Source organism: Anas platyrhynchos, chromosome 4 (assembly GCF_047663525.1).
Source record: "Anas platyrhynchos isolate ZD024472 breed Pekin duck chromosome 4, IASCAAS_PekinDuck_T2T, whole genome shotgun sequence".
Lineage (NCBI taxonomy): Eukaryota > Metazoa > Chordata > Aves > Anseriformes > Anatidae > Anas > Anas platyrhynchos.
The window spans coordinates 43,070,497-43,097,804 of NC_092590.1; the positions used below are offsets into that span (position 1 = coordinate 43,070,497).

General features: G+C 36.4%; 1 long non-coding RNA gene across 2 annotated transcripts in view; it reads right to left on the minus strand.

The window, feature by feature from the left end:
* Positions 1 to 11,004: 11,004 nt before the first annotated feature.
* The window catches only part of LOC106016292 (uncharacterized), a 51,870-nt gene continuing 35,566 nt past the window's right edge, over positions 11,005 to 27,308 (minus strand). For both annotated transcript variants that reach the window (XR_011809108.1, XR_002400981.4), the window contains 2 exons: positions 12,791 to 12,852; positions 11,005 to 12,481 (listed from right to left, as the gene is read on the minus strand). This is a non-coding gene — a long non-coding RNA (uncharacterized lncRNA). The remainder of the gene's footprint in view (positions 12,482 to 12,790; positions 12,853 to 27,308) is intronic.

Genomic DNA, 27,308 nt, shown 5'->3' on the forward strand with positions numbered 1-27,308 from the left:
TAACATTAAGTGGATTGTGCCTGAAAACTATTCAGCATTCAGCTTTGCACTTTTTTTTTTTAAATTAAAGATACACTTACTTTTTTTTTTTTTTTTTCTCCTGAAGAAAAGAATTTCTTGATTCATTTTATTTCTGTACAGATGTTGAGCACACAATGCCATTCTATCCATCATCAGCTAGTGGATCCAACTGGATCTAAGGAAAAGAACAAAGATGGAAATAGAAAAAGAAAACAAAAAAGAGAACAGATCTTTGAGGTACTAACTTTTTTTTTTTTCTTTCCATGACCTTTTGCTAGTCTATTGTATTTGACAGGCCTGAAAGCACAGTTCACTGCATAAAGTCCAGTCTAAGATGATATGGTATGATAATGGAGAATTATATTGTGCTGCTAAGTCTATTCCACATTTTAGGGAAATGTGTGAGCAAACATGTAATTTTAAGCAGGGCAGGATATTCTTTTAAGTCTGTACATGTTAAAAGAGGGTATTTTGGAAAGGAGCAATTCTTTGTACAGAATTTCTGTGAATTTCCAGTATGACCCTGTGACCCTAACATTTTTCAGGTATACAAACAAAACACTATTCTGTAAGAAGACAGTGCTACATCTCTATACAGCACTGATGAGAAAGCTCCTGTGTATATTTCTGTTGTTTGCACTTCAGAAACAGCAAAAGAAAACTGAAGAGGTTTCAGAAACATGCTTCAGGAGTGATCTAAACTCTGGAAATCACATTAACCCTCAAGTTAAGAGGATACTAGCTTTTTAATCCCTCAGATTTCCATTTGGTCTAAACTCTAGCTCTACTATTAGATAATTCTAATTTAAATTAGATACATTTTAAGATAAGAATTTTCACCCTGAAGGAAAATTATCTAAAAAAAAAAAACACAACATAACAGATCATTGCATATAATAATTTATATGAAAACTTAAGGTTAACAGTATCTTTTGTTCTTTAAAAAAATCCTATTAAAACACATTGCTAAATTATTTTTACCTATCTAGCAGTGAACTGTTTAAAAATATTATAAGTTCAGACCCCAAGATGGCTTGGAGTGTTTTCACTCAATACCTAGCAATACCTAACAATATGTTGAGCACAAAGTTTCCCATTCAGTTAAGTACATATTTATATGCACAGAACTGGGAAGCTAGAAAATGGAGCCAGGAAAAACTTAAGCCAGCTAATAAAACAAGGCACAAAGGGCTTGATTCAAAAGCTTTTATTTTCTGACCTGAAAGCAATAACAGTTGTGAAATCTTAAGTCCTTAGTTTTAAGGCATTTCTGGGACTTTGTTCTTCACAAAGAAAAAAAAAATACAAACATACAAAAATACAAATGTTCACTTGGGATGAGAGATTGGTTAAAATTGAGACATGTAAGAAACAGGAATATCTATGAACAATACAGTAAAGGAAGCTCAAAATATGAATGCCACCTACATTTTTCATACCAGTCATCTGTATTTATATGATTCTTTTAAAACATATTTTATAAGTGAATCACTTAAATAGAGGATATTCTACACACAGGTTTCTCAAGCTCATTTCGGCCCAGTGATCTATGCTACCACACTGCACACTATTTCCAGATCAGTACCGTCAACAGCAAAGCATAGATGCCTTCTGCATCCACTTCAGGTATAACTAACTGTATGTTGACTTCTAAGGACACAAAAACACTTTATAGAAACAATTCAAAATTAGTCTTTAAAAAACTGTCATAATTTCAGTAAAATACCTCAGTAGAGTAAGAGGGGAAAAAAAAAGGTATTTTATATACTCCTTAAAATTCCCATTTAAATTTAGTAGTGTTTTTAGGTAACTGAGCTGTTTTTGGTATTTTTTTTCTATCTAGATGCTAATACATCTGAAATAAATCTTTTCAAAATCCACGGTAAACTACTTGTTTGATTAAGTAAAGATTATATATAGTTGTAAAGGACTTCTAGTTTCCCTGAGATCTGACACACCATAGGAAAACAAAAACATTATTGATGTGAATGGTATAACATCCTCAAATTTAGTAATATTGTAGAAACAACAGATGTTATATCTATAATATAAAGGATAAAAATATAAGTTGTCATTATAAATGGATATTTTCGCTGAGTCAGATACTGCATTTCCAATTGATTACAACTAATAACCAATAACATTCTAACAAATGAATGATTTGTTTACTTGTTGTAAGTACATGTATTTTCTTCCTGAGTAATGTCACCTTTTCTCCAAGTATACTGCTATTTTGTGACAAATCACTGGTGAGAAGTTTGAAGCATCTTATATAATGCACAAAACATGTAGTTTGAGAAAATATCACCACCAAAGTTCTTGACTTTTAGTCTACACATAGGAAAAAAAAATTTACTGAAAATGTTCTATTGTAGATACTCATTTTGAATTTTATCAATTTACATTATATACCTGCTGCAGTGAAAAGGATAAACAATTTATTGTATGTATCATATATGTTTAAACAAGTCTGTCAGAAAAAAAAACTCAGAATTTCATACATCGGGATGAGACCATTTGATTTACCATAAAACATTCACTGATAAAACACCTCTTAATTTTTAATCCCTAGCAGTAATTACTGACACTAGGCTAATGTCAACACTAACAAGATCTAAAATTCTTTTTCTTTATCACTTTTCAGAATTCAGAAAAGTAAGCCACATCATTAAAACTGGAGAGCAAAATTAAACGTTTATCAACCATTACTGAAACACGTTGAAGCTTCCATAAATTGCGTAACATCTGGAGTCTATTTTGATATGTCAAAACCACACTTGTTTTTACCATGGTTGCCCTATACAGATGTAAAAGAAACCAAAGAAAACACTCATTCACATGTTAGGACACTAGCCTTGAGAGATATGATTTTGAGTCTTTGATTGCACATGTTCTATGTATGATTTTAAATGAATTACTACTTTGGTAAAATTCTTAAATATTCTAAAACCAAATATTTGATCATTCTGTAAAACAGCTGGCTTTGCCACAATAGCAATAAATGAAACTGGGGTTCATGCAGCAAGCATACATACATGTAAATGGCAAATAATAGGATACTTTTGGAGCAGAGAGAGTGACACACACTGAGCTCAATCTTTTCCTCATGCAGAAAGACAACCAATGTAAGACCAGTGAGAACAATGATATATTCATTTGGTCTTGACATTCTTAATGCTTACCATGCTTACCAGTCTGTTTGGGATTTGAGAATTCCAGCTATCCAGCACGTTTTTACACCATTCAGGAAATTTCTGTCTTAGAGGTTGTTCATATGAACTTGTTGGCTTTGTTATTCATATAAACCTCTCCAAACACATCAGCACCATCTTAATCTTCTGCACTGCCCATGTGCTCTCTGCCTTAGCTCACTTGGACTCATGAGCTGACTGTGTCTCCAGGATGACCCTAAGAAGCAATGTTCTGCTGCTGTTACAGCGCACAGTGTTGGGACAGTGATGGGGTCAGAGCTCTGATGGAGGGCAAATCTACTACAGTGGGTTGCTCTGGGGGAAAACCAGTCAACTCAAGGGGTTTGGATCAAATCAGGATTGAAGTGGTTTATCTATTTGTTGTGGTTGGATAATTAACTGGCAATCACTGCACACAACACCAAGATCAGTACCAGGAATACAACAGATAAACCACAATACTAGGTGTTTAAAATACCAATGAACACACAAAAAAATGTCTAGCATACTTCTGTGATCCCAAAACTCTAATCAGAGTGTTTTTTGCACATTGTAGACACATTCAGACAGTAAGTAATGTGTGCAACCTCCTCTCTCATAAGCAGTGAGGGTTACAAGCCTATCCTCACCTCTTCTGGGAGTGCTTCTTCCCTTATCTACATATCCTGCCCGTTGGGGGTGCGAGTGTTCCTGCTTTGTGTGTACTTACACTGCTTCCAGAAGTCCACTAACTATATACTCCTGAGAATGCACCCCAAGAGTTCTCATACACACACACAGCTGATATGCTGTTCCCCAATTCTTTCTTGCTGTGCTGTCAGTCTGCAAGCTGGGTGCTGGCTACTCCTGGCATCTGATGGGGAGGCTGCTGTCAGGTCTACGCAGAGGTGGGACTGCCCATAGGGTGACTCCAGGCAGGGTCAAACACAACTCAGCAGCCGGTCTATTGCTGTTTTGCCTCTCTAGAGTTTCTCCCCCCACAATCACAAATCTTCATGCTTCTTTTGAAGTTCTCTCCTGGTTTTAAGACTCTCTTGGTAACCCCCTAGTTACTGATTAATCTGGCTGGTGGTCATCATGGACAAACTTTGTCACTGTTATTTTTCCCATAAAGTTACCAGTTGTGGGGTAAACACTCTCAGAGCAGTTTTGGGTCTTCTATTCACATGAAGTAGTTACGCTCAAGTTCGTCTCAAATCAACTGCTTTAATCCAGGCCATGTTACTGAGAAGGCCTCCCCACAGAGGTCCAATGCAAGTTTCCAACAGAAAAAGTATGGATTGTAATGGATTGTAAATGGATTGTAAAGAAGTGTCCTGGTTTCAGTTAGCACAGAATTAATTTTCTTCCTAGTAGCTGGTGGAATGCTGTGTTTTGGCTTAGGATGAGAAGAGTGCTGATAACACCCCGATGTTTTAATTGTTGCAGAGCAGTGCTTATACTAAGCCAAGGACATCTCAGCCTTTTGCTCTGTCCTGCCAACGGGCAGGCTGGGGGTGCAGTAAGAGCTGGGAGGGGACAGACCCAGGACAGGTGACCCAAACTAGCCAAAGGGGTATTCCATACCATCTGACGTCATGCTAAACAATATATAGGGGTGGCTAGCTGGGGGGAGGGGGCCGGACTGCTCGGGGTTAGGCTGGGCATCGGTCAGCGGGTGGTGAGCAATTGCATTGTGCATCACTTGTTTGTACATACTATTACTTTCGTATTATCACCATTGTATCATTATTATTATTATTATTATTATTATTTTTGTTATTATTATTTTCCTGTCTTATTAAACTGTCTTTATCTCAACTCACGGGCTTCACTCTCCATTTCTCTCCCCCGTCCCAGAGAGGGAGGGGGGAGGGTGAGCGAACGGCTGCGTGGTGTTTAGCTGCCGGCCGGGTTAAACCACGACAAGAAGGCATTCAGAAATCAGAACCGCTGCACACAGGGCATGGGGTGAGATTGCTGTAGGAAATCCAATTAAAGAACAGAAGCAGCCAAACTTCTGACAGCTAGGTCATGTTTCACATCTTTTGGAAAAAAAAATGCATAGGTAGAAAGAATTTATACTTTACCAGGGCTTTGTATCTTGAGATTGTATTAATTGTTATATTAAAAGTAGCACCCTAAAATTGAATTGTCTTAGTGAACCTCACATGCTTCTCTTGAAACACTAGTTAAACTGAGTTCAGGTCTACTACAACTTGGGTTACCACATTAGCATCCTTTCTATTTGTCTGACTTTATGTCTGGATTTTTTTACAGATGAATAACAAATCATGTGATTTTACCATATCAAAAAGACACTGTATGTATATGTGTGTGCGTATATATATATATATATATATAATATATATAAATATATAAAATCTGCCCTCTAAATAACTTGGTTTAGATCATGACATGAAGGATCAATGTTCTTTGTTTTCCTGATGATTCAATTGCTACATAATGTATGAGTCACTGAAGATGTTCTATTAAGTTTTTATTAAGTAAGTGCCCCAAGGCCGAGAATACAGATCAGATCTTTGGAGGTTTTGGTAACTGTGTTCATGATACAAATATAGTTTAATATAGCTCATTTTAATTGATATATTTTCTCTCTAATTATTCCCTCCAGTCATAGGACAGGCAGTTTCATCTCAGATAGTGTCACACACTGGTATTAAAATGAAGTATTTTGCTAACTACATAAATTAATTAGTAGCAACAAAGGCTACAGCCTAGCTGAAGTAAATGGCATTAGGTATAATTAAGAGTAAACAAAGCTTGTCTCTAAATTCTATGAGGCTATGTACAGTTGGATTACAGCAACTCTATTGGGCAGTAACCTATTTGCCTAGTAATTGTGACTCACACAAGCAATATACCTACACTGATTAATTTTAGTTACAGACCCTGTGGTAGCTTAATTAAATGATCCATTCTAAATAATGACAGCCTTTTAAAAGTAGCCCTGCAGGAGCTGAACTGTTGCCTCAAAAGGCATGAGCCAAACAGAATATAATGAAGGCAAGACATAGAAAATCCTTTTGACAACATATTTATGCAAAACTCATTTCACTTTTTAAAATACGATCCTATTGAGTTACTGTTTAGTATTGCTATTGACTATATTGTTTACTAATATTCTGTACTTTGCAGCAAAACAACTACTGAAAAATAAAATTCAAATAAAATACACTTGGGATTCCACAGTAAAACACAAAAAGATGTAGTATTGCAACATATAGATAAATAACAGTTTATAACTGGTGAATTCATAAATGAACTAGCTTTAAACAAGTTACCCAAACTCATCTCGCCACCAGCCTATGCATCTTCTTTGCAAGGTCACTGCAAAGTATTCATTCCTATCAGCCTATAAAAGATATGAACACTCATGCCTATGATCTGTATTACAGCTTCCTTTTCTAGTTTTTGGCCCTCTGAAACCGCGAAAGGAACACTTACTTTGTAAGTAAGATCTGAAAACTGTTTTCAAAATATTTCCTCAAAATCACACACAAATACCTTGCTAACTCTGCTAAAAATGAATTCAAATGCTATGGCATTAATCAATAATGCTAACCACTCCTCTCCTTGAGACCAAGTATTTTCTAGTAGGGTGTTTAGAGAACAGGAAACAAGAATAAAGCAAAAAATTCTGATCCCTAATCTCAGAGCATATTTGGAAAAAAAAAATCAAAAGAAGGATCAAGTTTTATAAATTTTTCCTTAGTGTCAAATAAATATAATTTTAAAAAATATATATAATATTAGGGAAAAAAAAAAAAAAAAGGAATAAAGGCATCTTTTTAGGCAAAGATGAATTAAGGTGAATGAATTAGTGGTCAATAATTGAAGTACACTGTCTCCAGAACATATATGAAAGAAAAAAAATGGGTTTCTTTTTGTTATTTCTGTAGTCTATGAGGGTGATAACAAGGATAACAGAAAGTCCAAAGGAGCCCTTCACACTACATAAAATACTTAAATAGGTTCCTGGAAATTAGGTTCTGTTGCTGTCACATCCCCTGATCATTACAAAAAGTATTTTCCAGGTGAATTCTCTACTATGAGAAGTGATGCTACTATGAGAAGTGATGATTAGACCAGGCCTGCTGAGTGTTATTGAAGTCTCATACAGCCCCCACCTGAACACTCAAGTACAGGCAAAAATGTAGGCTTATTTCTCCAGAAGTGTGGAGTGACTGTGACATAATATGGGGGTAGACCAGATGTAGAGGCAAGGGCATGTACTTCATGCCTTCCATACTTCATCCATATATAGCTTGATTCTTATGATTTATGTGGGTGAAGTAAATTTCACCTTTATTCAATAAAATTCATATTTGACTTGAAAATCTTGTCTCTTTCAGTTTCTCAGTGACAGCTGTCAGAATTCATCAACATTCAGTACAAGAATACAATGCTAATAGGCTTCTTGTAATATCAAAACTAAACGGACTGGTGAAACTCAAAATGAAATACTATTATTGAAAAGACTCTTTTATCTGATGCTTTGTGCAGTGGGGGAAAATGATTTTAATCTTGTCTTCTTTAAATGTTGTACTGTAAATGAATGCTGACAAGATTAAATAAATGTACTATTGACTTGAGCCCTGCCAGTATTTTTTTTTTTTTTTAAATCAGCTGAATGCACACTACTCGATATTCTGCAAGTATGGATTTATAACCCAGAGCTCTAGAACATAGGCAAGGGATAAGAGCCAGTTCTTTGTTTGTTTTTGTTCTTTCATAAAGTACCTCCAAAAGACATGATTCTGAATTTAGCTGCTATAATGCTAATGAATCTCAGCTTGTATTTTGCATCAGCTCAGTCCACGTGAAGAAAATTCCCTAAAGTAAGGAAAAGTATGGTGTCTAGTGACAGGGATGATGAGAGGAGTAACATAACTTCCATATTAAGTTAAACTTAAGAAGGCCAAGAATCATCAGCCTGGAAAAGAAATGATCAAGAAATGATACAAGGCTGGTCTGTAAAATTACAAATGATAAGAAAACCTCAATAGGCAGTTACTTAGTACCCTGTGAAAATAAGTCCCAGATAGCTCTAAGAGATTTTTGCATTTAATGCAGACTTTCTAATACACGACCTCTTTCCTCACAAGTATTATCAAATTGGAACAATTACTAGAAGAGATGTTCTGTTCCTTTTACCTGACCCAACTAATTTTTATGGCTAAGATTAAACACCGCTAATCACCACCTGTTTCAGACATAAGAAACATGAACAAGTAAATGCATTTCAAAGCCTATTTGCTATATGATGTGCAAGAACCTCTCTCAAGCAAACGTATAGACTCGCAAATGTAGGATACATAGATTTAAGGCCCTATCTAGAAAGTGCTTACAAAGAGAGCACCAAGCATCGCCTACCCAAATTTGCAAGCATCAGGCTAAAAATGGAAAGCCACTGTCAAAGTTGGGTGCATTGGTCTTTCTACAGCAAGTTTAAGAAAAGTGCTAAAGATTAGGATTCACAACAATCCTCACGTTATGTGTACAAGGCAAGGATAGACAGACCATTAAAGAAGCCAGTGGAAAATGCCATAAAGATTGTGCCTGAAATTTCCTAAATCTAGATAACCATCTCAGCCCAGAGTTCAGTGCCTCTGCAAATAGCAGTCACAGACTGAAATGTCCTTCTTGATCTGGACATCAGCTCAGGCCTAGGGGAGGTCATATTCAAGATGGTGAGAGTAATTATCTTTTTGTACAGTGCTGTTTATAACAGTTCTCCAGGAAATGAGGAAAACACAGGAATTCTTAGAATAGAAACTAACAGCCCTCATAGCTCTTTAGCAGATAGAGGTTTGTGTTTGCTCACACTTCTTCCATGCACCTTTTTTTCAGTGGAGTAGAGGCTGCTCTTCGTCCTTTTGGTTTCCAGCACAGCCTTACCTGGTGTAAAGGGCAGTCTTCTGTGATGGAAGCAAAAAGGATGATGATAAAGGTGCAACTGGAATGACCTGATGAAGAGCCCTAACTTCCTGAGCAGTGCTTGATAGCATCAAGTTGTTATCTAAAAGATAGACCATGTTTTAGTACAAAAACTCTGTGCCAAACACAGCGCTCTTTGTGCACTAGGCAAGTTCAAAAACACCTACTGGATCCTCCTCTTGAAAATATCACACAGAAAGAAGACTAATTTAGATATTTCCATGATTTATCATTTGAAAACTGTTGAATATAGGAGCTGATACTGACAACAATGCTACAGGAAATGCAGATGAAACATTTAAAAAGTTATTTCAAGAGTGGGAGCTGCTGTGAGCACACCTAATTTAATTCCATGTGAACTAAAACAGATAGTTCAACTGCCTCAACAGTTGACACACAGACTCAACAAATGGGGAATATATTGTATATAGGAAGTATCAGAACTTTAGAAACGTAAGTAAATGTGTAGGTGGAAATTGATTTGCACTCTAAGCACTTAAATGTTTGGTTTTGTTTGTTTGTTTGCTTGCTTTCCCCCCACCAGGCTACCAGTCATGACTATTCTAATTTTTTATCTGAACTCTTTATTTGACACTTTCTTTTTTTTCCTCCTCTTTTAGATTAGTTGCTCAGTGACATCTCATAAAGATATTTGTTTGAACCTAGCTCACCCCCCCCCCCCTTTTAATTTCACTAATACATAACCAATTTGGACTTCCAAATTTCCTACTGTTATTTCAGATAGATAATATGAGAGTGATTAACTTCTACTCTGAACATTTGTGAGTGGTAAAAAACATGATATCATCTATTTTCCACCTGAGAAAAAACATGATGTCATCTAATTTCTACCTGACATAGTCTTCAGAGAAAAAGAGATGACGTATATCCAGAAAATGAAAAGTGTATTCATTAAAGAAATAGATACTTAAAGTGGCAACTGATTTTTAAAGGTGATATAAAAAATAAGTAACATGAAATGAAGCACACATTACATTAAGCAGAGGCTTTTGAAAATATATAAATATTGATTTTTTTCCATCCATTCACATTAACATCGTAAAATGAGAAATTGCTCAGGTAGCAGAAAGCCTTCTATGACATTACTCATAACATGAGCTTCCACAAAGATCATGTTCTGTCCTTTGAGGAGGGAAAAAACAAAACAAAACAAAACAAACAAACAAAAACAGGATTAATAAAAGAATGAACATTTCTGTAAGGAAGTGGTGTTCTGAAACACCAATGTCTTCATACATCTAAAACTAAATGAAATTATTCCTGTTAGTCAAAGACAATTTCTTTTATATGGTAAGCTTGCTGAGAAATGTCCCTTTTTATCCTTGCCACTCAAACATACACACAAAAATGTCAACAGGCTTCTCACTTTTATCAGTTTTGTATTGGTTTGCTTATTTATACTAACTGCTATGAATTCAAAAAGTGAAGATAAGGACAGTATCAAGCATAATAGCAATAATGAGTAATTCTTTCTTTATGTTTAAGTTCTGGTATGGTTCCCTTACTGCTCTACAAAACTAAGCACAAAATGAGAAAGATCTGTGTAATTGAGGCTGTGTCAGTGATATAAATCTGCTCTAAGGAAATAGAATCTGCTCTAAGGAAATGGTCACACTCCTTCTGCATCTCCATAAGAGACCAATGCAGGTAGAGACTGGCAAAGGAACCAAAGCAATAAACACTAAAGCAAACTCAGAAGTAAATATGAAAGGTAAAAAAAAAAAAAAAAAAAAAAAAAAAAAGTACCATTTGTATTAATAGTATTAATAAATACAACACACAACACTCAGGTATTACTGGCATTATACCCTGGTTCAAAGGAAAAGAGACAGAACATAGTTGACATACAAAGAATACATAAAACTTGAAAGTAGGAAAAGAGAAAAGTATGAAGAGAAACTATCAAAACAGTCAAAGAAAAATAGTAAAATATTCAGGGAATATAAAGTTTTGGATTTTGTAAATAGGAAAATCCAATTGGTCAAGACCATATTCCAAAGAAAGGTTACCACTTTGTGCTCTCTTAGAATTTAACTGAAAATCCTGATAGTTTTCCTTTTTCATTTATACGGATAATAATATCCAAATTAGAAATGATTTAGAAAGTATTATCTAATTGGGGCAACGACTACAACTAACACAGCCACATTGATGCAGTGTTGCTTTCAAGTGGCACTCACTAATGACACAAAAGCATGAGTGTGCAGGCCATATCCTTCCTAACCTTCACCAGCCAAGGACTGTCCTGAAAAAACAGTATCCAGCTTACAGCAAGGCAAAAGGAACTTTATTCTGAAAACCCTGTTTATGTTTCACCACTTCTGTTGAAACAAAGCTGCACAAGTCAAACAGGCACCTCTTTCCTGTGCAACAGACAAGCAATTCAACGGTTTAGAAGTCTAGCAACCAGACAAATTCAACCAAAAGATATTCGTAACTTAAAGCCCTATTTAGGATTCCCTGGATGCCAGGCAGAAGGGGGAAAAAGTAAACAGCTGTTTATCAGCTCTAGGAGAAAATAGGAGAAATGTCTCATTTATGTCTCAAAGGTAGCTACTTGAATTGCCAACAATATTTACGGTAAAAATAGGAATGAAATCATAAAATCACAGATGGTTGATGTTGGACAGGACCTCTGGAAGCCATCTGGTCTAACCCCCCTGCTCAAGCAGGACCACCTATAGCAGGTTGCCCAGGACCACATCCAGGAAGCTTCTGATGATCTCCAAGGAGGAAGACTTCATAGCCTCTCTAGGTTATTGGTTCCAGTGACCATCACCTGCACAGTAAAGAAGTGCTTCCTGATATTAAGACAGAACCTCCTGTGTTCCAGTTTGTGCCCATTGCCTCTTGCTTTGTCACTGGGTATCACTGAAAAGAGCCTGGTTCCATCACCTTTGTACCTTCCCTTCAGGTGTTTATAGACAATGATAAGATGTCTACCAAGACTTCTCTAGGCTGAACAGTCCCTGTTCTGACTGAGGGAGCAAGACAGCAAAATCAGCCCTCCGAAGTCCTCAAACAGTCCCAGTCACCAAAACTCAGTTCCACACATCTGATCCATGACAGAACAGGGTTAATGAAACATGCTTCACAGTTCAGAGGCAGCATAAGACATCCACTGTATCTCACCTTGCAAAGAAGGGAGAAGGGAGAAAAAACAGCAAGAAACACAATTAATGAAGGCAGTATAGAGACAAAAGATGAACACAGCAAAATTGAGTCATGCCTCATTTTGTTGAGATTGTTGAGATGATCAAGGGTCTTTGCTGCTCCCTGCTTGCACCCAGGCAATCATCTGGTTTCATCTGTAATACAAAATAAAATAAAGTAAAATAAAATATTACGTCAGGGATATAGAAAAAAAAAGTCACAAGCTTCATGTTGATTTGCAACCTTTCCCTTGACACAGTACAAAAATGTGAATGTGGTCGTTCTTATCTATCCTTAAATATAAGCATATAAAATGAATAATTACTATGAAGTCTAAACAATCCTCTGAAGAGCAGAGCTTTACCCTTGCATTCTATGCTTTAATTTTAACACTTCTGTCAAAACAAAACAGTTTTCTTTTTCATTCCATTTGTTTCTTTGCTATTGGAAAGATTTACATTTACCTTTCCCATGGCGAAGATCACAAAAGGATGGATTAAGCTTTAAAAATGACCAGAAAGCACAGCTGAAAGACAGAAAACATAGTGAAAATAATGGATTTTTTTGTGATGATATTTGAAAATGAGCATTTTGTATTCATGATGAGTATTTCTTAAAAAGGGAATTCAAAGTCACATAATTACACACAAAAGATAACAGAATTTAACGCCAGATACCATTCTGGGAATGTCACATGGGGAGTATGTAGGTGTAATGCTCTCATGTCCTGAAGCACTCAAACACGCAGAGGTGCTGAAGTATGTGTTTGCTTTGCCCAACTACAAAAAAAAATCTACTGGTCTATCAAATGGTCCAATTCTGTCTTGAATTGCCACTTTCAGTCCAATGTTGGAACTTCTTCTGAAGCCAGAGAGCTTCACAGGAACTTTGCTTTCCATATAGCATTTCAAAGACACACTTCTCCTTTTGGAATACTGGTTATATGAAAAAAAAAAAAAAAAGTAAAAAAAAAAAGTTGTATAAAAGATATATATTTCATGGTATCTCCAAGTTAACTTGTAAACAAGGAACACTCAATTAGGCCACTATTCTCTCATTATTCTCTCATTCATATTCAGTTTCTGCCAGATCAATTTATTTAATCGGTAAGATAGAAGAAATGAATCAAATTTAGAGAGAAGGCAGTAGGAATCAGCTTACATTTGGGGTTATTAATAAAAAGTAGAAATGGTATGATTTTTCAGATTTGCAAACGGTATCTTTAAAAGCATTCAATTTTCAGTATGTGAATTTAGGCACATCAGTATGTAACATAAATTTCAAATCTCACTTTCTTCTACCAGTAGACACACACTATTTTAACCACACTTTTCTTTTTCACAGTCTACACTGGGTTGATCCAATTATTCCTAATAATGCAAGTGAGGATGAGGACTCAGGCTGGGACATGAGCATGAAAAACACACTTGAATACAGGAGCTGAACAGGAAGTTTCTCAGGTGAAAGAAGCATCATTTGGGCTAAAAATCAGGCCTGTTTATGAAACTTATACCTCCCTTCTTGCAGAAGGAATAGGACAAGGGAGAATGGTCTTAAACTAAAAGAGGATAGACTAAGCATTAGAAGGAAATTCTTCACAGCAGGCTGACCTGCTGGAGAGCAGCTCTGCAGAGAGGGACCTGGGAGTCCTGATGAAGAGCAAGGCTGACCACGAGTCAGCAATGTGCCCCTGTGGCCAAGAAGGCCAACATTATCCTGGGCTGCAATTCCTAACATACCTCAGACAGGGAGATGTGGAGGCATAAGGAGCAACAGGAGGCAGAAGTTAGCATCTGCCTTTTATGTAGTCAGTGGTTGTGATTTGGTGCAGCCAATGATGCAGCTCTGTGCATACTGTGACAGTATGGGTGTTGGACGAGGTTGTAGCTCTACAAAGAGGGGCCAAAGGGCTTTCTGTTTTGAGCCAACTTGTGAATGCTAGTTGTCTAATGAGTAGGAAAATGTAATTCTCAATTCCCTTTAAGACAGAGAATGTCTGAAAGGATATTCAATAGTTAAATGTCACTCCACCATAGGTCCTTAATCTTATCACTTATTCTATTTGTTGCAATTTAACAATACACTACATGCATATATAATTATGTATGCTTTTAGTGCTTCTTAAAAACAACAACAAAAACGCACATATCTATCAGTTCAGTGATACATCCTCCCAATAAACAAATAACCCATAAAAAGTATCCTGTTTTCCTGTTTATTCTTCCAGGGTTTCTGTTCTTTGTTTGTTTTTTCCTGACAATACCCTTGCACAGCTGGAGCCCATTAAATTTAACAGCAGCACAGCCACTTGCAGAGGCCTTAGAACTCCTCCTGCAATAAAATAACTTAAAAAAAAAAATTAAAAAGACATAAAAGCAATTGGCTTCCACATAATGAGATTATAATGTGAAATGATGAAAAGATGAATAAAATCACTTATTTTTATGCCTTTGGAATTAACCAAACATAGCTCATTCATGAATATTTGAAAGTGATGTGATTCATCCACATTCTTGAGCATAAAAAGTTTTGTTTCACTTCCTTCTAGCATCTAACATTTGAGAACTCCAAGGCAGTCTGTGAGTGCTCATGTCCCATTAATCTGAATTAAAATGGAGTGGGCAGCTTTTTAGCGCCTACCAGGACTAACTAAATATTAAATGTAGCTGGCTGTCATAAACATAAATTTAACGTTCACAATTTAAGACTGAATAAGGAGTCCAATGAGAAGAGGGGTTGTTTTATCTGATGTGTAAATTATCTATTAATTTACCTAACTAATTTTTTGGACTGTTTTCAGTAATCTGCTAATAGTAAGATTACAGTACTTTACAGCTCATATTTACAGGATTATGAGTGCTTTTTGAATTTATTTTTATAAGGAAGACCTCAGGCAAGGTATATTTGATAATCAACGTATTTTCTGGGCAGTTACTATTAGTCTGTAAATTCTTCAGAATTTACTCTGTTGGGATCCTGAGTTTACAGAAGCTTTGAGATGGAATGTCTTTTGGAAAGAGATGCACCCCAAAAATTTAACACAGGTTTGTTGTTGTTTTTGAATTACAGAAAGAATATAGAAACCAGACCAACACAGGCTCTTAAACACAGATTACTCAAATCTGGTAGATAGGATTAGAAAGATAGATAAAGAAAGATTAAAAAAAAAAAAATACATATATCTCCCATGCCAATGATTTCCTTGTAAAGTACAACTTGCTTTCTGCTCTACTAATTTTCAGAGGTATTCTGAACTCAGCAAACACTACACAAGTTTCTCTACATCTCTAGAAGTCTCTTCCTTTCTACCCATCTTCCATCAGTTTTGGTACTGGGTCTGCTTGGCTGTCATTCAGCAGTATATAATCATGCTCAGGATCTCCAGTTGCCAATCCCCCCTTCTCCCCCCTCCCCCCCCCAGCTTTTCTGGATGACTTCAGTGAACTCTACTATATTTTTCACCCAGAATATCTTCAGTTGCTCTTAGGAAAGAATCAGTCTGATTCTCCTGCAACTGTCCTCCATATTCCCACTCACAGAATCACAGAATTTACTGCAGTAACTGTGCTGTGACCTGTGAACCACCAAACCAAACAGATCTGCTGTTCATCCCACACAGTTTTTTTTTTTTTTACTCTTTATCTATATGCTGACCATAACCATCTAGCAAATGATCCAGGTCAGGGAGTTTCAAATTTGAGAAGGTTTGAAACAGCTGGTCCAACTCTTTGAACATCCCTTTTTGTGATCAATGTTCAAATGAGGATGTTTGCAATTTTGAAAATATGAAAATGTAGCCAAATCATAATATATGTTAATTCTGCAAAATACATTTTACTTTACTAAGATATAGTTAAAGAAACTAAATTTTTTAACAGGTATACAGAAGATGTGGGGTAGTTTTATTTTTTGACTTCCTGCTGCAGGTTTATAGAATTTCTGATGTGATGTTATTTACCAAGGCCACATGGTATATCAGAACACCCTGCTCATAGATGTTCCTGAACAGTCCTGAACAGTTTCACTTATATTAAAGCAGAGAAAAGGCCAATAAAGACAAGTAGACAGCTATCGAGCTGAAATAGAAATTCTTCTGTTATGATAGCAACTGAGACTAGGATTAAATACATCTGGTTATAACACTGCATTGCAATTAAAGATATAGAATTCTCACTTACACTAGCATATTCATAATGTTTAAAATATAGAGTACTTCTGAAAAATAATGTCAGAAATCACAAAGTCTTAATTTAATGGTCTGATCTTATTAGCTACAGTAACCAGCAAATGAAAGTGGAAAATGGGTTAGAGCCTTTTGTTCATTAATCATACCAAATTTACTTTCATTGTTTTCCAGTTTGTATTTAATTTGGACCTGGAATCTCAACTGGGATTTTCAATCTGCATTTTCATTAAAATATCAATAACAATTCTGGAAAAGCAATCCTGATGCAGATAGAGGCAAAAAAGTTTTATTATTGTCAAATGTGGTTACAGGATGCATGACAGATTTTATAGGCTATTGAAAAACCATCAGCAAATAATATTGTAGATTCACTAATTTTCAACAGGCACTACAATTTTCCCGTTTCTATCATTTTGATTATGAAATCTGCCATTATTGTAATAATTTTGCCTGTGTATTATTTCCCATATTACTGAACAAGACATCATTGCCATCTTTCTGGCTACCAATTTTGATTGCATATGCTAGGAAAAAAAATGTTTTTTCCGAGTTCATCTTAATTGAAAAAGAAAAAAAGTAAACTTTTAACAATAGAAAATAAAAAGGAGAAAACAAATTGCAAAAATTGCAAATAAAAGGAAAAATAACACTTTTAAATGACAGTAAATGTAAAAGAGGAAAACAGAAACAGCATTATAACAGCAGGAGAAGAAAAAATAATTTTTCAGACATTAACATCCAAAATTTCTCTTCCATTATTTAATATTAATATGCTATTACTTCTGATTTCACTACCCAACAAAGCAAGAACTCATCTAGAAAGATGCCATGCTCAAGAAAAATACTAAAAATCAAAACAAACAAATAAAACCACCATACTTAAAAAAAAAAAAAAGTACTAATGATGCAAGCTGGTGACAGAATTGCTGGTATTCATCACTCCTTCTCCAGCTGATTAAACAATTCATTGATTGGGCATTCCTGCTGCATGTTGCTTCATTTAAAATCCTGAAAGCTAATCAATTCTTGTTTCTCATTCAAAGCTGAAAACCCTTATCCCTCCAGATACCACGTAAGTTCAGCTTAGTGGATATTTTAAGGCCCTCCTGAATAAATTTCAAATTGTCAGCTCTAAATTAAATCTTGTGGAAAATCATACTGTATTGAAAAATATAAAATCAGTCAAGTTTTTTAGATCTACAAGATAGCTTCTAAAAGACTGATTCATAAAATAAAATTTAGTTTGAAAAGTTATAGTTGTAACTATGAAATTCAAGGATTAGTTAAAAAGAAGTACTATATGGTGTTAAATAATGATGTACCCTTGCTACAAGGAATACCAAAGATTGGTTTTAAAAACAAATGAACAAACAAAACTTTGTTTTCAAAAATGGTTCCAAAGTGAAAAAGATGTACTAGCATCCTATATCATTTTTAAAAGTAAGAGGTAAAACTGCATCAAAGAAAAAAAAAAAAAAAAAGGAAAGGAAAAGGTTGCCTAACTGGCACTGAACATCTGATTTCTGTATTAAGAGAAGAATGAGACTTATCTTAAGGAGGAGAGAAGAGATGTCTGTTGTATCTGGCTAAGGAACTTACCCATCTGCAAGACTGAATAATTTCCTTCTGACAGCAAGTTTAGCAAGCATGCAAATTGCAGATTATACCTTTATTACCACAATGCTTACTATCTGAAGGACCAGACTAAGCAGTATATTTAATTTTCATAAGGCCAGTGATTACTACATACATTTCTTGTAGGAGTGTTGATATGGTATTTTTGTTTATAAAAAGTATATACCGTGAAGTAGCATATTAACTATGAGGAATTCAGTGGGACTCCATTTGTGGAGCTAGACCTTATGAATGCCCATGGATTGTGACTGCTAGAAGTCTGAATTCTCCAACAGGAGGAGGGCAGGGGGGTTGCTGGCACTGGTGTTGGTACCCTATCATGCACCTGAACTGCCAGCTTTACCTCTGAAAGAAGCAGAGAGGTTTCTCTGAACCTCTCTGCCTGTAAAATATTTCCTGCCTGTAAAATCATGAGACTGAAGCCTGGTCACCTGATATTTGAAATACATACAAAATATTCACATTTATTGCTTCTGAAGATCTTCATGTGTGTCTCTGAGTCCTGGCCCTTCTAATTTATAAACTGCAATAATTAAAGGTGACATACGTCAGAAATGAGGTGAATTATTATGAAAAGAACCATTTCAGTCAACACAGTAAAAGAAGAGACATGTAGCAACTTGGCAGTTACTTAAACCCAAACCAAAGTGGGCAAATCTTTCACAGTTTAAGACTCATACCAAACATCATAGGCTACTAGACATAAATAAATGCAATAAATAACAAGAGCGTTATATAAATTATTAGTGAATATGCTCATATAATGCTTCAAGAAAAGTGAGCGTTGGTGAATGAAACAGTGGTTCATTTTGTGCATAGTGCTTAAACTAAAACTAGCAAGTACAGCCAACATTCTTTCCCATTGCAAGAACACTTTAGATATGAGAAGTTTCACAAACCGACTTCTTCTGTTCTTAACTCTCTTTTTAATAGTCTACTGATGCATATTAGAATTTAATTATACCAATTAGTACTGCCACATCAGACATATGATGTAGCTTCAATTAGGAGGTACCTAATGGATATTAGTACAATTTAGTTTTGTAATTAAAGTTCTGAGAGCAGTGCAAATTCAACATTATGATTACAAAACATTAAGACAACATTGATGGCACTGAAATTGAATATTTTAAAAACAACCCTATAAATTAGTCTTAAAAAAACTTATATATCTGAAATGGCTATTGAGCTCTCAGCATCTCAATGCATAAGACAATGTTGTTATCTCTATCGGCAAAGCCATTTTTTACATTTAAAATATTATTTTCTAAATCATATTTTTTCCTTGACTGAATTGTCCCCCTTTTAAGATATTCTGCCAACTCCCGCTTTTACTGAGATGCTTTTTAGAAGCTTTTTGCAGTTTCTATCATCTCCTTCTTAGGAATCAAGTATTCTGAGTCTACTAAATCAAGAAAATTTTATGCTGATAAAGCTCAGTTTTTGCAGTGACAGCAGAGAGATCTACAGGTTCTGTCTACAGCTTCTTCCCACCCACACCGCATAGAATCCACCCCTATAATGTTCCATGATGAAGAAGTATACAATTTTTCCTTTCTTGGTCCAGGCACAAGCAGCAACAACAAGAGACCAGTCTTAAAGAACTGCTGTCAAATGACTTCTGATGATAAAATTAATACTAAAATATCTTCCATGAAATGATTATATTTCTTTATAACAAAGGAACGAGTTAATTTCCATTTTACTGATTGCTGATCATGCTTCTGTTGAGACATTATAGAGCATGAAGTTTTTTTTTATATGAAGTATATACACTGTCCATTCAAAAATATCATTTTGCCAAGTGATGCTAACTCAGAGATGATTTGACAAGAGCATTCAGAGAAACCATAAATGCTATAGCAGCAAATAAAACAAACAAACAAAGCAAAAATAAAAAGATGAATTACTGTCTTCATTACTGTGCTTCTTTGGTGTGGTCTTAAAAAATCAAAATCAAGTTTTAAACTACAAAGGTGCTGCTAACCATTCATTATACCCCAAGGTGATACTAGATTGGCGCTGATGTTGCTGTGCTCTCAGCTTCTACCTTCCCCCAGACAATGATGAAAAACAGTAGCATGAGGGAAGGCATCACAGTAGGAAGAAACTAAGCATGAAAAAAAGTGTGACATCCACAGAGGCCAAGTTTAGAGTCCTTGATGGGTGATGCTAGGTATCTCAGCCACCCATGTCAGAGCCTGTGTTAGAAAGTGCTGCAGCTCCTCTCCAACAACATGCCCACAGATATCCTATGTGTAAAAACAGTCACAGGGAAAAAAAAAAAAGTGATATCTGTCATCAGTTCTCAGGGTGATACAGAGTTGGGATGTGCTGGGCACTGGGGAGTGTACCATTATACTCTATATAAGTAGTAGTGTCACAGGGATGTGTGTCTCATAATCTCGAGATTGTATGAGGAACCTAAAGCTTCTTCTTCCTAGCTTACAGGCTCTTTAATCTTCCCTGTTTCATAAGCTCTCCTTATCTCCATCAACCATAAATTAGGTTCAGGAGAAAACTGCAATCAAAGAGTTTGAAATGCAAGACCTTCCTGCAGTATGAGATGCAATATTGAAAAATTCATGATCTATACTCCCATAAGAACAGAAAAGAACATCTAGGTTGATGTGCTGCAACCTTTTTGTGAAAGCATGGAACCACAAGTTTTATAATGGCAAACTATTCTTGTGTTTCACGGTTAAAATGTGCCTCCTAATTATAATATAAGTTTTTTGACTTAGATCTTGCATGATAAGCATATTAAATTGCCATGATGGGCTACAATTTATCATGATCATTAAAAATGAGGTATTCACACTGTGGTTGGTCATTAATCATGGTCAGTGGTATAAGAAAGAAATGGAGTGTAGTGCATCTTGGGAATCCACAAAAAATAATTAATTTGAATTGCCAGAAAAATAGGATAGATGAATACTGATATACAAAAGCAAAACATAAACAGATAAATACCATAAACTCTATCAAATATTATTTTGAAGTATTTTCATTGTGGTCAGTGTTCCCTTGGCTCTCCCCAGAACATTTACAGATACATTATTTAAAACTCTTCCAATAGAAAAATATCAACTAAGGTAGCTAGCATTTTGCATGTAAGCATTTTTACTTGAATTTATTGTGCAAATTTTAATGATAGCCATGTTTTCTCTTCTGCAAAATAAGAACAAAAATATGTGTGATGTTCTGCAGTTTAATTATTTACCAACATACTTTAAGGTTTTCTGCTGGAAGATAGCAATAGGTTGGGCACTGAGATTCTAGACTGGTAGAATAACTAATTTTTGGATGTTATAACTTGATTAACATTTAACTACACTATAGAACGAGTAAAAAGTTCCAATAATTGGAAAGCCCATCGGAATTCAAATATTGGAAAGGTTTTCTTGAAAAGGTCCCAACCTCCTCCTGTAATAGGATATGGAGAGAATTTAGATATTCAAAAAAATCATCTTAAAAATGAGATAAAAAAAGCAGTACAAAAGCCTCAGCATCTTCCAAGGCATACAGGTGCTGTCTGCCATAAAAAGAGAATCCACCACAGACTATGGCTAAAACAGTCATTTCAATGCCTGAGGCAAAAATGCTGAGGACCTTCCAGTGTCTGTTAAATAGATATTAGATCACAGAGGCATCCAAAATCTGACCAACAACCTACTGACTATTGCAATAAGTTGACTATTACAGGAAGAAACTTCCGGAATGCAGAGTTTGGCTTGAAAATCTTACTTGAATGTTGTTGTGGTTCTGCTGGAGTGGGCAGCCGAGCTCCACCACAGCTGCTCTCTCACTCCCCCTCCTCAAAGAGGAACGGGGAGAAAATACGATGAAAAGGGATCAAAGGTTGAGATAAGGACAAGGAGATCACGCAGTAATTATTGTAGCAGGCAAAACAGACTCAGCATAGGGAGATAGTAAGATTTATTGCTTATTACTAACAAGCTAGAGAAGTGAGAAACAAAGGAAAGAAACCAAAAGCACCTTCCCCCCCATCCACCCTCTTCCACCTCCTCCCCCCAAGCAGTGCAGGGGAATGGGGGTTATGGTCAGTCTACAGCACTTCTTCTCTGCCGCTCCTTCTCGGTCACTCTCGTCCCCTGTGCTGTGGGGTCCCACCCACGGGATGCAGTCCTTGACGAACTGATCCGGCGTGGGCTTCCCACAGGCAGCAGCTCTTCCAGAACTGCTCCAGATATCGGTCCCTACCACGGGGTCCATCCCTCAGGAGCAAACTGCTCCAACCTGGCTCCCCCACGGGCAGCAGATCCTGCCAGGTCACCTGCTCCTGCGTGGTCTCCTCTCCACGGGCTACAGGTCCAGCCCAGAATCTGCTCCAGCAGGAGTCTTCCACAGGCTGCAGCCTCTGTAGGTGCAGGGCCATCTGCTCCACCGTGGTCTCCTCCACAGGCTGCAACGTGGAGCCCTGCTCCACCGTGGTACTCCATGGGCTGCAGGGGGACATCCTGCTTCACCATGGTCGTCACCACAGGCCGCAGGGGACTTCTGCTCCAGCGCCTGGAGCACCTCTCCCCCTCCTTCTTCACTGACCTTGTCGCCTGCAAGGCTGTTCCTCACTCCTCTCACTCTCCCAGCTGCTGTATGGTGCAGAGTTTTTTTTTTTCCCTGTCTTAAATATGGTCTCACAGAGGCACAAAACAACATCACTTATTGGCTTGGCTCTGGTCAGCAGATGGGGCCCTTACCAAACATGGGGCAGCTTCTAGATCCTTCTCACAGAAACCACCCCTATGGCCCCCTGCTACCAAAACCTTGCCATGTAAACCCACTACAATTGTTTGCCACTTTGTTTGTTTGGTATATTCTTGTTGGTTTGGGAAGTAAAGACTGTTACAAGAGGGTACACATTTCTCACAGAGAATAAATATTAGGAAAATGGGAAAATTTCTCATAGGGAAATAATAGAAGTCCTGAAATCTAGATCTTCTTTCTCAAATGTAGGTAATTATTTACATTTTAGGTAATTATTTACATTTACAGAAGAGTATCTTACTCCAGTTTTAAACTAAGTTATTACTCAATGCTGCCTTTTAACCCTGTTTTCAAATATAGTACAAGTTCTCAGATGATCTTTACTGTTAAGATATTTATTTATAAAATTAAATCCTCTGATAACCTGAGAAAATCAGAGCAGAAATGGTCACAGAAGGAATGGCGCCCTCTTGTATCCCTTATCTATGCATATAAAGTTTGCCCATGCTGAACATATCTCTATATTTTACTTAAAGTTAACCTGTGGGAAACAGGGAGAGAACAAAAGGGATGGGGAAAAATGTTGCCCTACACTGAAAATTAATGGGTACAACAGAATTTGCCACCTAAACTGCAATCTTGTGCATCTGAGAAAAATGAATCGGCCTGTACATAATTTTCATTTAAAGCTAACTCACTGCACAGTTATTGCTGTTTGCACACACCAAATCAGAAGTACCAAAACCATAGTTCTTATTTATCTATGCTACAGAAACACAATGTAGCAAGATTCAGCTTTTCATAAATGTTCATTTCAAAAGATAAGGAAACTAGCAGGCTACAGGCTTCCGCCACTCAGAAAATTGAACTATATATAGCATTCTCTACTTTCAGTTTAAAAATAAAAGTAAAATTAGTTACTCTTACAAACATGAAAACCATTCACGCTTCGAAAACTGCAATTATCTATCAAAGAGTTACTGAAACCTTGTACTAGAGGCAATGTTAAATGGTGAAAACTATTGTTTTCAACCACACACACACAAAAACAAAAAAAGTAAAAAAAAAAAAAAAAAGTTGTTCTTTTGGATCAAGATTTTGAAGTATATTTTTGACACACAAAGATTCTTATTGCTAGCTGAAAGTAAAGTGTAGCTCATACTCTAAAAAGACAAGGTATTTGGGGTATTTATTTATTTATTTTTTTAAATATTTTTAGGAATTGTTATGGGCCACACTTTTGACTAATCCAAATGAATGCTGCTAACCTTAGAAGACTTTGTGTACAAGACAACACAATAATGACTGAAAGTATAAGTTCCTACAGAGGGAGTCTGTAGGAAGTCATTGTCCTTCCCTATGAGAAGAGAAATTGCTCCAGATTTCTGTTATAGAGGCATAGGACTGAAGCATATTTTTACAGGTATTATGTAAGTATGAAAAAAGGCTGTTTTCTAAGTGGTGATGAGACGCCTTTTCAAAGCACATGGAAGATATTTGTCTTTTTGAATCGTATCCAATGCAAAAATGATGTCATGTAGAAATAAGCAGAAGTGAGCATCAGCCATATTTCAGACATGAATACGTGGTGTTCTGCAGCAACAGCTGCGCCTTGATGAAAAAGTTGATGAAAAAGCGTCCAGCATTTGCAAAGAGGAAAAAAAAGTTATCACCCCTGCAAGAATTGTTGGGGACCAGATGTTAAAAGCCACTACAGTCTGTTTATTTCAGAAGGGAGTGCTGTAAAAAATGTTAATCAGGTGGTTTTATGTGGTTTAGGTTGCTCTACTTGACTGTTTTATAGGCTGATGTTATTGGTATTAAGTCAGCATGTTATAGATCAATACAAAAGTAATAGCTATCAATACAGGACAAAATTATTAGATAAAGGAGGAGCATGCTATGACTTGTATACAATGTATATATATACACACAACACACAAGAAAATATAAAGTGAAAAATTGTCATGAGGAATCAATACAAAATTATCCTACCACATATTGGCAGTAACGATTCTTTGAAAAGCATAGCAGAAGCTAACAGAGAAAAGCTTCCTGGAAGAAATGAGAAGCACTCTAAACTGCATACTTTTAATCAAGCAAAAATATGCAAAGTTCAATTTCCCACCACACAGCTATACCAACATAATTCTAAAGCAACCTTAATTAAATTAGTGACTTATACCTGTGTAACTGCAAATCCATTCAGGGCAAGATTCAGGCCTTCTAAATTCCTGCTGCATAGGAGAGCAATACAAACCATTTGGCATGCAAGGAAGCATGCCAAATGCTTCTGTTACCAATGGTCTGTTACCATTTTTCTTAAGAAGAAGTACACTTCGGGAAACAAGTGACTGGACCAGCACCTTGTAATGAGATTCTTTTGGAAAGCACAGAAGTGCCAATTCACAAGCTAAGGAAGAGCTCATAAGCATACAAAATCCATGTTCAGAAAACGTGGTGCTGGAAGCCTGTGCTCCACGTTTCAGGGGACAGAGAGCCCCAGAGCAGGCAGCCTGGCCTGCTTGGCCACCAAGTTTCAGAAGTTAAGGAGCCCCCTCCTCTGAGACAGCAATGCTGGGGTTTCTGTGAATAACGGCAGAAAAACAGTTCTTAAACAATTTAATGCCATTTCAGTTCAACTCTGTCATTACCCTACACACAGAAAGTACTAATACCAAAACAGCGGGAGTACCTGCATCTGAAATGCCAGAGCCTTTTACTGTTAGTTCAGATTTCTGTTTACTGCTAATGCTGTGTTGAAACAGAAAGTAAACACAGTGCACCATCTATTAAAAACATCAGAGAGTGAATGAACATAATTTTAGATTTTTTATTTTATTTTATTTTTTTTCAGTGAGGTCAAAGGACCTCAGAAGTAAAGGAATCTGACACAATTTTTGCTTCAGGATTTGGTAAAAGAATTTCACAAACCGAGGTGTGTGGAGAGAGAGGGTCAAAAGCTGCTGTTTTTTACAGCAGGGTAAATCCTAGCATTGCTCTGGATATATGAGCAATGTTAGAAGCGAGCAAGCAGAGCCACAGTCAGCTCTGGGTGACTGACCCTCTGTCATGCAGCAAATAGTGAGGTTGCACGGATTAAAGGCAGTTCCAGGGAGATGAATTAAGCACTGGATCAAACAATATGCAAGCAGACAGCAGACTGCTAAAGGTATGGCAATGTTCTAAGAGAAATCCCTTGGTGGAAAATCAAGGAAGCGTGCAATGCTATCTTGTGTTTGGACTTGAGAAAAACAGAGAATTTTGTGACTGCCAAACCAGCGTTCTACATCTTCCACACCCAGTTTTTTCCTTTTAACCTTGTGCTGCTACTTTCAAAGATACTCAAAGCGCAGAATTTTACAAATGCTTTTGACTGAGCATAGCCTAAGAAACTTACTTTAACACGATATAGTTTACTGAAACCACAAGCAGATACTGACCTATGACATATATAAAACACTTTTTGTATACAATTTTGCAAATGCTATATGTGAAATACTCATATTCAGTAATACTCATGTAACCCTCCACATTTTGAAGGCATCAAGAAGCTGCAGCTGCTAAATATTATTTAAAATGATTTTTCATTAGTTTTTCAGTGGCCTTCATTCCAAAGACAAAATTAGACTGTAATAAATAAGATAATAAATGAAGAGGTATTGGGTATTGAAAATAGTTTTTCATCTTCAGTCAGATCACACAGCTAGTAAGTCTGCTTTCAGAACAGTGCATGGGAGTGTGTATGGGTAAGGGCCTGATACAGCTGTCAGTATCTTCATCGTATAGACCAGAAGTCTCTCCACCCTTTTGTAATACTAAAAATGTCTAAGGTCAAACCTATTTGCAATAGTCCACCTTCCCGTATTGTGTTAGACACTTCTGTGGTTGGTAGAGTACTGTTACTGGTTTTATCAGCACTGTGCTCGAGAGCACTTCTGTTTTGAATGGCTCCTGTGTGGAAATGGTACATACACTACAGTTTTGATGGTCATGCAGTTGAGGACCAATGCAACTGAAGTAAGGTGATGTCTCCAGTGACACATCAGACACCACAACACAACTCATCAGACACCACAATACAACTCAAGACAGTTCTGGTTGCTGTGTTAGGAAACAGTTGTGTGGTAAGAACATCACACCACTATTAGCTTTGCCCTTGAACTCACAGATTCATTTGGTAAGAGACCTTTCCTTTTACAAGCAGATTTTTGCTATTAATGCTGCAAGAATAAAATGTTGGTGAGTGAAGAGCAACAACAGAAAAAATCCCAGCTGAATTAAATTATTATTTGTAAGACATTCCGAGATATTGATCTGCTAAGTAATTCATGCAGTTCAGTGCTGAACAAAAGGTACAATTTTTAGAAAATGTGTTGTAGGGCATAACTTGTAGAATAATTAAAATTTTAAAATTACTTTTTTTAACTTAA